Source organism: Anomaloglossus baeobatrachus, unplaced genomic scaffold (genome assembly GCF_048569485.1).
Source record: "Anomaloglossus baeobatrachus isolate aAnoBae1 unplaced genomic scaffold, aAnoBae1.hap1 Scaffold_3695, whole genome shotgun sequence".
Lineage (NCBI taxonomy): Eukaryota > Metazoa > Chordata > Amphibia > Anura > Aromobatidae > Anomaloglossus > Anomaloglossus baeobatrachus.
In genome coordinates this window covers 50216-63286 of record NW_027443043.1, presented here as the reverse complement: position 1 = coordinate 63286, position 13071 = coordinate 50216, and the positions used below count along the sequence as shown (strand labels likewise).

Here is a 13071-nt window from a genome sequence, read left to right as displayed (position 1 = left end):
GTGACTGATGACCTTGTGTTGCATCCGCTGTGCCGCGGTCAGTCGTTTTTGGACTGACCGCCGGGCGGAAACAACGCAGAATGTTAAGTTTTTTTGGGCCGTCAAAATTAACGCACCGCACAGGAATCCGTCAAGCTTGTAATGGATGTCTATGGTGCTGGATTCCGCCGTAATCCGTCATACGACGGAATCCAGCGCTGGATTCCGTCAATTTCTACTGAGCATGCCCAGCATGTTTGGCACACCCACTGGGCTGTCCCAAACACAAACGGATCATGACGGATCCGTCAAAAAACGGACGCACAGCGGATGTAACGGACGCGACAGATCAGTTTGAAAAACACATCCGTTGTGTCAGTTGACAATCTAAAAAAACGACTGATCCGTCGCTGATGGATATAAAACAACGGAAATGTGAACCTAGCCTAATAGATGCAGTGCACATGACGGTCCCGTAAGCAGCCCCATTCATAGAAAGCCTAGGTGCTCCTGATACTAGGTAACTGCTGAGACCATGCTATGTATCACACTATATAATATGGGGGTTGGTATATTGTGAGTGCCTCCGTATCGTTCTATTGCTGAGCTTTCTGCACAGTTTTTTTCTTTTCCTGTGCATCATCTGATATTCGGTCACAGAGGGATTTACTGACCTTTTACCATCCAGGTTGATGTGGAATCGTTTTCTTCCAGGATTGGCATCTTTTAAAGTGCCCGGCTCATTTTCTGCAGTGGGGGGAAATAAAGCAACAGCCCCCAGCTAATGAATCCTGCCTCTATATTGTGACTTGTCCTTGCACCTTGTTGTATAGAGGTGTAAGGTGCAGGATCCTCACCTGCCGCCTGTGACACGGCAATTCTTCTTTTTTTTCTTTTTTATCCCCCTCTTCCTTCGTCCCCCAATTCCTCACACTGCTGGAGAACGTGTTATGATATGAAACCATTTGAGTATATCTTGGTAGTAAGAGAGCACACTAGCAAGAGAGGGTGTGACGGAGCCGGGGAGAAAGCCTTTCTACGTGGTAATCCGAGGGACGCCTCTGGTAGCCATCTCACTCTGATCTCTAATATGTCACACAAGCCGACAGTGTAAAAAAATGTCATTTATCTGTCATGTACGTGAAGGTGAAATAAGTCACGAGGCTCGTTCAAAAAATATTGCAAAAAAAGTATATGATGGCTATTTGCATATGTGCCCCCCTTTGTAACCTGTCACTTCTTCTTTCTTTTTGTAGCAGACTTCCAGAGATCGCTGGGAGAAGAGATTATCGGACCCTCACGGCCACGGGCCAGTGTAAAGGTAAATATTCCATATTGTCATTTATAACTGATTTTGTATCTAATGCATTGCAGGCCTCTCATGGGTTAAAGCGGGATCTGATTTTTTTTTTTTTTTCTTCTTCTGGAATGAGATATTCTTTCTAATTGAGCCACATAAATGGCAGAGAATTCTCCGCGGGAAGATTTTTGGGGTCAGTAGCATTTCCAGCCCACACCAAGGTGTCTGATAAATCGCAGCGCCTCCTGGGGACGGGATGAGGGAGGCAGTCCAGCCTGTCTGCCATTAGCACAGGCTGACAGCGGTGCTGCGAATCTCACTATTGATTTAGAAGGGGCTGGGAGGTTAGGACGTGCTCGCCTTGTTAGTGCCGGGAGCCTTGCTGCAGAGTGCCAGCTGTGGACAGAAGCAGAGGAGGGGGAATCGATAGCGAGAGCACAAGTGATTTGGTGCATATTGCAGGAGACAGTAGAGAGCTCTGTAATACGCACTGCATTAAAACAAAGGCGCTCAACGGCATTAATATTTCAATTTATTTTTCCCATTTACGATAAAATGACACAATAATTCTCCAGCTTTAATGTTTTGGTTTCTGCAGTTAAAGAGACCAGACCGTGTTTTTTTCATCTCGTCCATACGTGATATGTTACGTTAGACAGACCAACTTGTAGCTCTCTAGCTATTTTGGAACAACTACTCCCAGTATGCTGGGAATTCTAGTTGAGGACCAGAGAGGTCAGAGAGATCCAGCTGGTGTAGGGAGACGTATGGACAAGAAATGCTTCATGGGGGGATGTCATAATAGCCGAACTAGAGACTGCTCCAGAAGGAAAAGACGCCAAACATTCGAATGGGAAATCCGGGTTCATAGAATGTTTTCGGTTTGCCTCCATATACAAAACCACAGTTGTGAGTTTCCATAGTATTGCGGTGCAATTGTGGACATGTCTGCTTAGTACATAGCAGTTGCATTGGTGCAAGCTTGTGACTTAGAGACTGAGGAGAAAAGAAATGGAGTAATCTGTGTATTTTCTGCATACATGGGGTGATAGCAAAACAGAAAGCTTATGGCACATTTTATAATATGAGTGTGGCCATGCGATTAAATAAAAGCACAAGCCCACTGCCTACTCCATCAAACATTTAAGCACAGAAACAAGAGGAGTTTTAGAGGATAAAATAGAGGCTTTATTGAGTACAAAAATTAGCTAAAATCAATTCATATTCATAGAAAGTAGTAAATGTTCAAACATCAATTCATAGTCAGTAAGTGTTGCAATAGAACCATTAGGTATAACAGGACAGCAGTAAGAGGTGGATGGGCAGGCTTTAACCAACGCTGAAAATACATCATAATGTTACACTGCTAAGATCAGTCCTCCCATTTATCGAACCAGCCAAATGGCTATAGTATAAGTCCCAATGGGAGGGGGAGGAAGCGGTGAAGCATGTTACCATACCTAGCTATCAGCGTGGGTACAAGCAGGTGGTTAGGTAGAGGCCCCCAGGAACATCCGACGTACGTTTCGCAAATACGCTGGCTTAATCATGGATAATCATCCAAGATTATGCCAGCGTATTTGCGAAACGTACGTCGGATGTTCCTGGGGGCCTCTACCTAACCACCTGCTTGTACCCACGCTGATAGCTAGGTATGGTAACATGCTTCACCGCTTCCTCCCCCTCCCATTGGGACTTATACTATAGCCATTTGGCTGGTTCGATAAATGGGAGGACTGATCTTAGCAGTGTAACATTATGATGTATTTTCAGCGTTGGTTAAAGCCTGCCCATCCACCTCTTACTGCTGTCCTGTTATACCTAATGGTTCTATTGCAACACTTACTGACTATGAATTGATGTTTGAACATTTACTACTTTCTATGAATATGAATTGATTTTAGCTAATTTTTGTACTCAATAAAGCCTCTATTTTATCCTCTAAAACTCCTCTTGCTTCTGTGCTTAAATACATGGGGTGATAGACTGGACATATGCTGCAGCATGTTTCTGACTTTTGATTGCCCTGATTAGCAATGACATTAATACTTATAATACTTATAACAGTCATTTTCTCATAATAGTGTTGGATCTGTCCGGCAGCAAGTGGTCAGTTCTTCAAGTTGATGTGTTAGGCCTAGCACACACGTCGAGAAAAATGGTGCAAGTGGAATGCGATAAAAAAAATCACATTCCACTCGAACCAATATTACTCTGTGCCCGCTCTCCTAATTGGACCGAGAAAACAGTCGCAGCGCGCTGCAAGTGGAACGCGATCCTGTTCCACTTGCACCCATTCAAGTGTAAGGGGCGAGAGAAACATTGCACTGCTCTTGCATTACACCGGTGTACGCGAGAGCAGTGCGATTCTTGCAGCAGCCGGTAATGGAAGAGAGACAGAGATAAATCCCTCCCTCCCCTCCGCACCGCCGGCCTGCCCCCTCCGCAGCGCCGGTCTTCCCCCTCCGCAGCGCCGGCCTGCCCCCCTCCGCAGCTATGGTCCGATCACACGATTGGACCACAGTCGCATGACCCTCGGCTCCTGCTGTGCTGCCAGCTTGAGTCAAGTGTCAAGCGAGGATCACACTAATCCCCGTGTGGCCTCAGCCTTTAAGGCATATAAAAAAATTAACGAATGTAATGATTCTGGATGATTTTGGCAACGGCCAACTGCTTATGGTTTCCTTACTGGGTTAGAGCTTTTCCAAAACTGCATGTCTTGTGGGATGTCCCTGGTGGATAGTATATACCAAAAATAGTTCAACTTGTGAACAGGCTACAAGGACATGGGACCCAAAGCTCATTTTTGGAGGAGCAAAAGTTAGCCCGCTTAGTATGGGCAAATTGCGGTTTTCGGTAAAGCGCTCCGATTGGTGCACGGTACCAGCTGACCGCTGTCCCGGCAGGTATCTTGTGTTACGGGTCCCGCTCACCTTTTGAGACTGAAGTGATTGGAGCCAGAATTCCTTTAAATTGCTCCCTATCAGAACATCACAGGTTGCGGAGGATGGGGCTGTGTGTCGTACACATGAATTGGCAAGTGGTTTTAGGGTTATGGCTGAGCAGCGTTTAACTCACCTAATGTATCTAGGCTGAAATAATGTGTAACGAGACCATGGATGAAGACAGAAGTGATTTTATTTGGAGTTCTGCAATGATTTCCTACCATTTTTGTATGTTTGGATCCGTTAATAGTTAATGCTCATGAATATGGTGCGAGCAGATGCTGGCGTCCTGATGTACCTGATGTGCGGTTGTGTGGGCTGCTGGTTTTGTGCTGTCTTGCCGTTGTGTGTAGGCTGAGCAGCTTTGCCTTGAACTTTTGCAATATAGCGAGTTGTTAGTGGATTGGCAGGGCCATGTCTCTAACTACGCTGACATACATAGCAACCGGAGACGAGCAAACCATTCTAAACTAAGCAATTCCGCTGTGGATCGCCCCCAAAAATTGGATTCCAACGAGTTAGAAGATTGTGTTTTGATTTCTGCAAATTCCGTCAAATGACATCCGGCCAACCTTGATATTACCGGCATCTAATAAATGTTGGGAATGAGTGAAAAAAAGGCAGTGAACTCTTAAAGTGCACACTGCGTCTTATAGACACCGGCATGCCCGCATAGTTTTTGAAGCAGAAGACTTTTTAGGAAAAAAGCTTGGCAGTAGGGGTTTTCCTCAAGCGTCATCTTTGCCTATTTTTTTTTTTTTTTTGCACCTGTAGAATAGTCTCGTCACTTCTAATTCGTCATAAGTTTTGAATCTTGAAGTGATTAAAGGGAACCTGTCGGGTCCCCTCTGCCCCCACCCCAGGAGCATTGATACCTGCATGCCCAAATTCCCTGCCTAACCATCCCTGTATGACACTCTGCACTCATATAACCATCCCTGTATGACGCTCTGCACTCATATAACCATCCCTGTATGACGCTCTGCACTCATATAACCATCCCTGTATGACGCTCTGCACTCATATAACATCCCTGTATGACGCTCTGCACTCATATAACCATCCCTGTATGACGCTCTGCACTCATATAACCATCCCTGTATGATGCTCTGCACTCATATAACATCCCTGTATGACGCTCTGCACTCATATAACCATCCCTGTATGATGCTCTGCACTCATATAACATCCCTGTATGACGCTCTGCACTCATATAACCATCCCTGTATGACGCTCTGCACTCGTATAACCATCCATGTATGACGCTCTGCACTCATATAACATCCCTGTATGACGCTCTGCTCTCATATAACCATCCCTGTATGACGCTCTGCACTCATATAACATCCCTGTATGACGCTCTGCACTCATATAACCATCCCTGTATGACGCTCTGCACTCATATAACATCCCTGTATGACGCTCTGCACTCATATAACCATCCCTGTATGACGCTCTGCACTCATATAACATCCCTGTATGACGCTCTGCACTCATATAACCATCCCTGTATGACGCTCTGCACTCGTATAACCATCCCTGTATGACACTCTGCACTCATATAACCATCCCTGTATGACGCTCTGCACTCATATAACATCCCTGTATGACGCTCTGCACTCATATAACCATCCCTGTATGACGCTCTGCACTCATATAACCATCCCTGTATGACGCTCTGCACTCATATAACCATCCCTGTATGACGCTCTGCACTCATATAACATCCCTGTATGACGCTCTGCACTCATATAACCATCCCTGTATGACGCTCTGCACTCATATAACATCCCTGTATGACGCTCTGCACTCGTATAACCATCCCTGTATGACACTCTGCACTCATATAACCATCCCTGTATGACACTCTGCACTCATATAACCATCCCTGTATGACGCTCTGCACTCATATAACCATCCCTGTATGACACTCTGCACTCATATAACCATCCCTGTATGACGCTCTGCACTCATATAACCATCCCTGTATGACGCTCTGCACTCATATAACATCCCTGTATGACGCTCTGCACTCATATAACATCCCTGTATGACGCTCTGCACTCATATAACCATCCCTGTATGACGCTCTGCACTCGTATAACATCCCTGTATGACGCTCTGCACTCGTATAACATCCCTGTATGACGCTCTGCACTCATATAACCATCCCTGTATGACGCTCTGCACTCATATAACCATCCCTGTATGACGCTATGCACTCATATAACCATCCCTGTATGACGCTCTGCACTCATATAACATCCCTGTATGACGCTCTGCACTCATATAACATCCCTGTATGACGCTCTGCACTCATATAACCATCCCTGTATGACGCTCTGCACTCATATAACATCCCTGTATGACGCTCTGCACTCATATAACCATCCCTGTATGACGCTCTGCACTCATATAACATCCCTGTATGACGCTCTGCACTCATATAACCATCCCTGTATGACGCTCTGCACTCATATAACCATCCCTGTATGACGCTCTGCACTCATATAACATCCCTGTATGACGCTCTGCACTCATATAACATCCCTGTATGACGCTCTGCACTCATATAACATCCCTGTATGACGCTCTGCACTCATATAACATCCCTGTATGACGCTCTGCACTCATATAACCATCCCTGTATGACGCTCTGCACTCATATAACCATCCCTGTATGACGCTCTGCACTCATATAACCATCCCTGTATGACGCTCTGCACTCATATAACCATCCCTGTATGACGCTCTGCACTCATATAACATCCCTGTATGACGCTCTGCACTCATATAACATCCCTGTATGACGCTCTGCACTCATATAACATCCCTGTATGACGCTCTGCACTCATATAACCATCCCTGTATGACGCTCTGCACTCATATAACCATCCCTGTATGACGCTCTGCACTCATATAACCATCCCTGTATGACGCTCTGCACTCATATAACCATCCCTGTATGACGCTCTGCACTCATATAACATCCCTGTATGACGCTCTGCACTCGTATAACCATCCCTGTATGACACTCTGCACTCATATAACCATCCCTGTATGACACTCTGCACTCATATAACCATCCCTGTATGACGCTCTGCACTCATATAACCATCCCTGTATGACACTCTGCACTCATATAACCATCCCTGTATGACGCTCTGCACTCATATAACCATCCCTGTATGACGCTCTGCACTCATATAACATCCCTGTATGACGCTCTGCACTCATATAACATCCCTGTATGACGCTCTGCACTCATATAACCATCCCTGTATGACGCTCTGCACTCGTATAACATCCCTGTATGACGCTCTGCACTCGTATAACATCCCTGTATGACGCTCTGCACTCATATAACCATCCCTGTATGACGCTCTGCACTCATATAACCATCCCTGTATGACGCTCTGCACTCATATAATATCCCTGTATGACGCTCTGCACTCATATAACATCCCTGTATGACGCTCTGCACTCATATAACATCCCTGTATGACGCTCTGCACTCATATAACCATCCCTGTATGACGCTCTGCACTCATATAACATCCCTGTATGACGCTCTGCACTCATATAACCATCTCTGTATGACGCTCTGCACTCATATAACATCCCTGTATGACGCTCTGCACTCATATAACATCCCTGTATGACGCTCTGCACTCGTATAACCATCCCTGTATGACGCTCTGCACTCATATAACATCCCTGTATGACGCTCTGCACTCATATAACATCCCTGTATGACGCTCTGCACTCGTATAACATCCCTGTATGACGCTCTGCACTCATATAACTATCCCTGTATGACGCTCTGCACTCATATAACATCCCTGTATGACGCTCTGCACTCATATAACATCCCTGTATGACGCTCTGCACTCATACGAATGCTTTTGTTTTTAAACAAAGACTTATAAACCTCACTTTCCCTATGCTAATTAGGATCTTAACTAGTTGCAGGGGCGTTGTTTCCCCAGAGCCGGTGTCACCGATCCACAGGGGCGTGATAACATAGAGATGGCAGACTAGTCTGGGGGAACAACGCCTCATCGACTAGTCAAGGCCCTAATTAGCATAGGGACATTGAGGTTTAGAAGTCGTTTTTTTAAACATTCTTACTAGTGAATAGCATTATACGGGCCGGTTCGGCAGGGAATTTGCACATATGAATGCTGCTGGGTTGGAGGGCAGAGGAGACCTGACAAGTTCCCTTTAAAATAAATTTAAAGTGTTACAATACGTGCACAGCAAATTGTTTTTACACTGCTGTGCGTATGTCCATTATTTTTTAATGTTTGAGTGCTTTTTCAACCGACTTTCAGATAGAATCCACCTGAAAAACACCGAGTACACATACTGTCCTCGGCCTTAGCCATCTCTGCAATGCAGCCCGGTCTTCTGATAAGTCGTTTCCATTCTGCCACTTCCGGGTCATCGTTCTTCTGGTGAGTACCATATTTTTCGGACTATAAGACGCACTTTTCCCCCCCAAAATTTTGGGGGAAAGGGGGGGGGTGCGTCTTCTAGTCCGATGGCTGCTGGGAAGGTGGGTTCGGTGGTGGTAGAGCAGGTCATCAGAAGCAGGAGCAGGCTGTAGCAGCATATACCGTGACCACGTGGGCCCGCTCATTAGCCTCATTTCATATGCATGCATTCCGACGCCCATCATCTCTCAACCCTGAAGCCGTTGCTGATAGGTGGGGGGGGGGTGATGGGCAGGGGGTGCACACATACTAAACAACCGGCCCGCGTGATCATCCTTGGCTTCTACAGCCTCGAGTGAACATATGCGGCTGTATTCACTGCCCTCCGCGTATCATCATCAGCGCGGGTGAGAATTGGTATACTCATCGGTCACCGTTCCCTGCAGCATCGCGATGACCTCCTGTCCGCCGGCCCACTGATGTGTGTGGAGAGTGATGCGCACAGTGATGACGTCATCGCTGTGCGCACGGCTCCACACAGGTCAGCGCCGCTGCTGCTGGCACAGACAGGAAGACGAGTGATGCTGCGTGGACTGAGAAAAGGTGAGTATAAATGTTAGTTTTTGTGTGTGCCGCAGGATGCGGGCCATATACCAGGATAATAATAATAATAATAATTTTATTCATTTATATAGCGCTATTAATTCCACAGCGCTTTACATACATTGGCAATACTATCCCCATTGGGGCTCACAATCTAAGGTCCCTATCTGTATGTTTTTGGAGTGTGGGAGGAAACCGGAGAACCCGGAGGAAACCCACGCATACACGGGGAGAACATACAAACTCCTTACAGATGGTGTCCTTGGTGGGATTTGAACCCAGGACCCCAGCGCTGCAAGACTGCAGTGCTAACCACTGAGCCACCGTGCTGCCCGATGGGGGTATTTATCAGGATGGGGGACATATATACAAGGATGGGGATCATATACAAGGCAGGATGATCATTACCAGGATGGGGTACCTTAGTAGAGAATTTGGGGACATTACCCCCATAATAGTATCAGCAGCAGATCCTCGCCCCATAACAGTGTGTCATGACCACATTTTTTCTTAAAATTTAATTTTCCTATTTTACTCCTCTAAAACCAGGGTGTGTCTTATAGTCCGAAAAATACGGTATAGTCTAGACCCCACACAGTCGCATTGGTTCTGAGGTGCGTCAGTGACTGGTATCTCCTCACGTGATCGTGTGGGGTACGGTCAACGGCAGCATCAGACGAGGCCGAAAGGGGAAGACTGATCAACAAACTGGGCGGCATCATTGATATGGACAGAGCCGAGTGTTTTACATTTCATTTTAACCCCTGTCCTGTAGACTTTGCACCCAGTTTGATGCCCATCAATTCCCCCCCCCACCCTCTCAACTTGAATTTTACCCAAAAGAAATGTTTGCAGACTTGGTCAACTCTAATGGCATCCTGTAACACAAGTCATATCCACATTACCCACTGTATAAAGGAAAAAGCTTCATATATGGAAAAGTCAAATATTATCCTGTTACAATGTAACATATTGCAAACTGTAAAATGATATCTGCGAGGACTTATCAAGATGTTTATGTTCTGGGTAATGTTGTGACGTGACCGCTCCTGACCATAGTCGGAGGCAGCACCTGCAATAGCGCGGAGTCTACACATACCTGCACTATTTTATTTCGGGTGTCGCACCTGTGTCTGCTGTCATGCCTAGATGTGTTGTCGTCTCAAAAAAAAAAAAGTTATTCCCACTGGAAAATCCCTTTAACTATATTCTGTTTTTTTATACAGCGGTATCCCCCATAGAAAAAAACATAGCCGGTATATTTTCATCCAGGAGTGAAATTTGTTGGGAAATCCTCTTGACTTGCACCTCTGAGGGAACGCTCCATGCAATCGTACCAGCGCCGTAATGATATTCATTTGACCTACATAAAAATGTTCCCAATCCGCTTCTATCACTACAATTTGCAGAATGTAAATGGTCGTAGAGGTGGGGTCCCCTTACCTGGGATCTGATAACACCACGAATGGTATAATCAGACGGGCGCCACCACCTTGCATTGATTTCGGGGGTCACAATCTGCAGAAGACGCACTTGTCTTATCCATTTTCTCTATTACCTTCCAAGACATTATTACAAGCCAGACAGTCACACCAGATCCCTACTATGGGGAATAAAGGAGGATCGCTCCCTAGAAGATCATCTCATGGGTCCCGCTCTCTAATATTTTAACTGGGTTGGAAATGCTTTGTCTCATTTGTGGACTGAATTAATCGTTCGTACAGGTCGTTAAAGGGGTTGTCCAGTGAAAAGCAATGATCAAATATTTGCATATATCTGCATAATTTGATTGTGGGGGTCTGAGACCTGCACGGATCGACAGCCTGTACGTTTGACCCACTTTACATTCAGCCCGTATGGGGGCTGCAGTACACGGCACCCCCCCCCATCAGCCCCGTAGAGAATAAATGTAGCAGCTGAAGACAGGGAAGAGTGTCCAGTTTAAGATAAAAATTCCCTTTTCCCCCAAATGTCAGACCACCGCTAGTCAATAATTCATCACCTATCTTATGGATAGGTGATCTCTTGTTTTCACTAAGAAACCCCTTTAAATCATGACTGTTGCACGCTCATTGCCCCTTGTAAACAGGGATCTGCTGCTTAAAAAAATGCTTTATGGGGTCAGAATTTTTGTATTAGGCCCTGTATGCACACTGTGTTTTTTTGCCACAAATTTGCCGCGTTTTTTGCTGAAGAAAACGTGCGTTTTTTATTCATAAAGTTCATGCAGTCCTTCCCCAGCAAAATCTGAGAACTCCAAAATACTGTGCGCACACTGCGTTTTTTTTTCCCTACAGGTTTTGCTGCAGAATTTCTGCAGTAAAAAGAAGCAGCATGTCACTACTTTTCCGCAGGTGAGCTTTTGCCATTGATAAATGGTTAAGAAACGCGGTAAAACTGCATGCGGATTTTGGGTGCGGGTTTTTTTGCCGCAGGTGCGGAATTCTGCCCGAGGGGGTGCGTATTTTGCTTAAGAATCTCATCTACCTAGTGCTCACAGACCCTTAAAGGGTTTTTTCAGGTCATGGCAGATTTTTAGCAAGCACTGTAGCACACTGAGTCACAACAGTGTGTAATATATACACTGTCAGGATGCTGCTCGTCAACTTGAGCTGCGTGTCTGCAAGCAAGCAAATTATATTTTCTGTCATGTGAACACCACTCAAACAGGCTTTACAAAAATTGTCAAGGCCTTAAACTCCTTTAACCCCTTAACGACCCATGACGTACTGGGTACGTCATGGATCGTGTGCCGGCAAGGCCCGCCCCCTGCTGCCGGCAGGCAGCGGCGATCCGCGCACATATCAGCTGTTATCAACAGCTGACGTGTGCCTGCTAGCCGCGGGTGGAATCGCTTCCACCCGCGGCCATTAACCCCTTACATTTCGCTGCCAAAATCTGGCAGCGATATGTATATGGGCGCCGCCATGACAGTCACTTACCCCGCCCCCACCGGAAGTCACGTGACATGATCACGTGACTTTCGGTGGTTGCCATGGTAGCACAGGGTCATGTGATGACGCCTGTAGCTAACATGACTCACTTCCTCTCAATGCCGGAATACAGCCGGCATTGAAAGTGAAGCAGCAAATCTGCAGTTCTCAGCTCTGTAGCTGAGATCTGCAGATAGTGCAGAGCGATTGGATTGCTGATCGCTATAGCCCCCTAGGGGAACTAGTAAAATAAAAAAAAAGTAAAAAAAAAAAGTTTAAAAAAAAAACCCTAAAAGTTCAAATCACCCCCCCTTTCACCCCATTGAAAATTAAAGGGTTAAAAATAATAAAAAATACACACATTTGGTATCGCCGGGTTCAGAAATGCCCGATCTATCAAAATAAAAAAATAAATGAATATGATCAGTTATCGGCGTAGCGGCAAAAAAATTCCAAATGCCAAAATTACGTTTTTTGGTTGCCGCAAATTTTGCGCAAAATGCAATAACAGGCGATCAAAACGTAGCATCTGCGTAAAAATGGTACCGTTAAAAACGTCAGGTCGAAACGCAAAAAATAAGCCATCACTGAGCCTCAGATCCCGAAAAATGAGAACGCTACGGGTTTTGGAAAATGGCGCAAAACGTGCGCCTTTTTTTAACCCCTTAGATACAAGTAAACCTATACATGTTTGGTGTCTACAAACTCGCACTGACCTGAGGCATCACATAGATACATAAGTTTTACCATATAGTGAACACAGTGAATAAAATATCCCAAAAACTATTGTACGATCACACTTTTTTTTGCAATTTTTTCGCACTTGGAATTTTTTTTGCCGTTTTCCAGTACACTATATGGTAAAGCTTATGGTT

General features: G+C 45.5%; 1 long non-coding RNA gene across 1 annotated transcript in view; it reads left to right on the top strand.

Annotated features, from left to right (window-relative positions):
• The first annotated feature begins 1234 nt into the window (after positions 1-1234).
• LOC142274110 (uncharacterized) overlaps positions 1235-13071 on the top strand; it is a 31300-nt gene continuing 19463 nt past the window's right edge. Inside the window, exon 1 of the long non-coding RNA XR_012738465.1 lies at positions 1235-1300. This is a non-coding gene — a long non-coding RNA (uncharacterized LOC142274110). The remainder of the gene's footprint in view (positions 1301-13071) is intronic.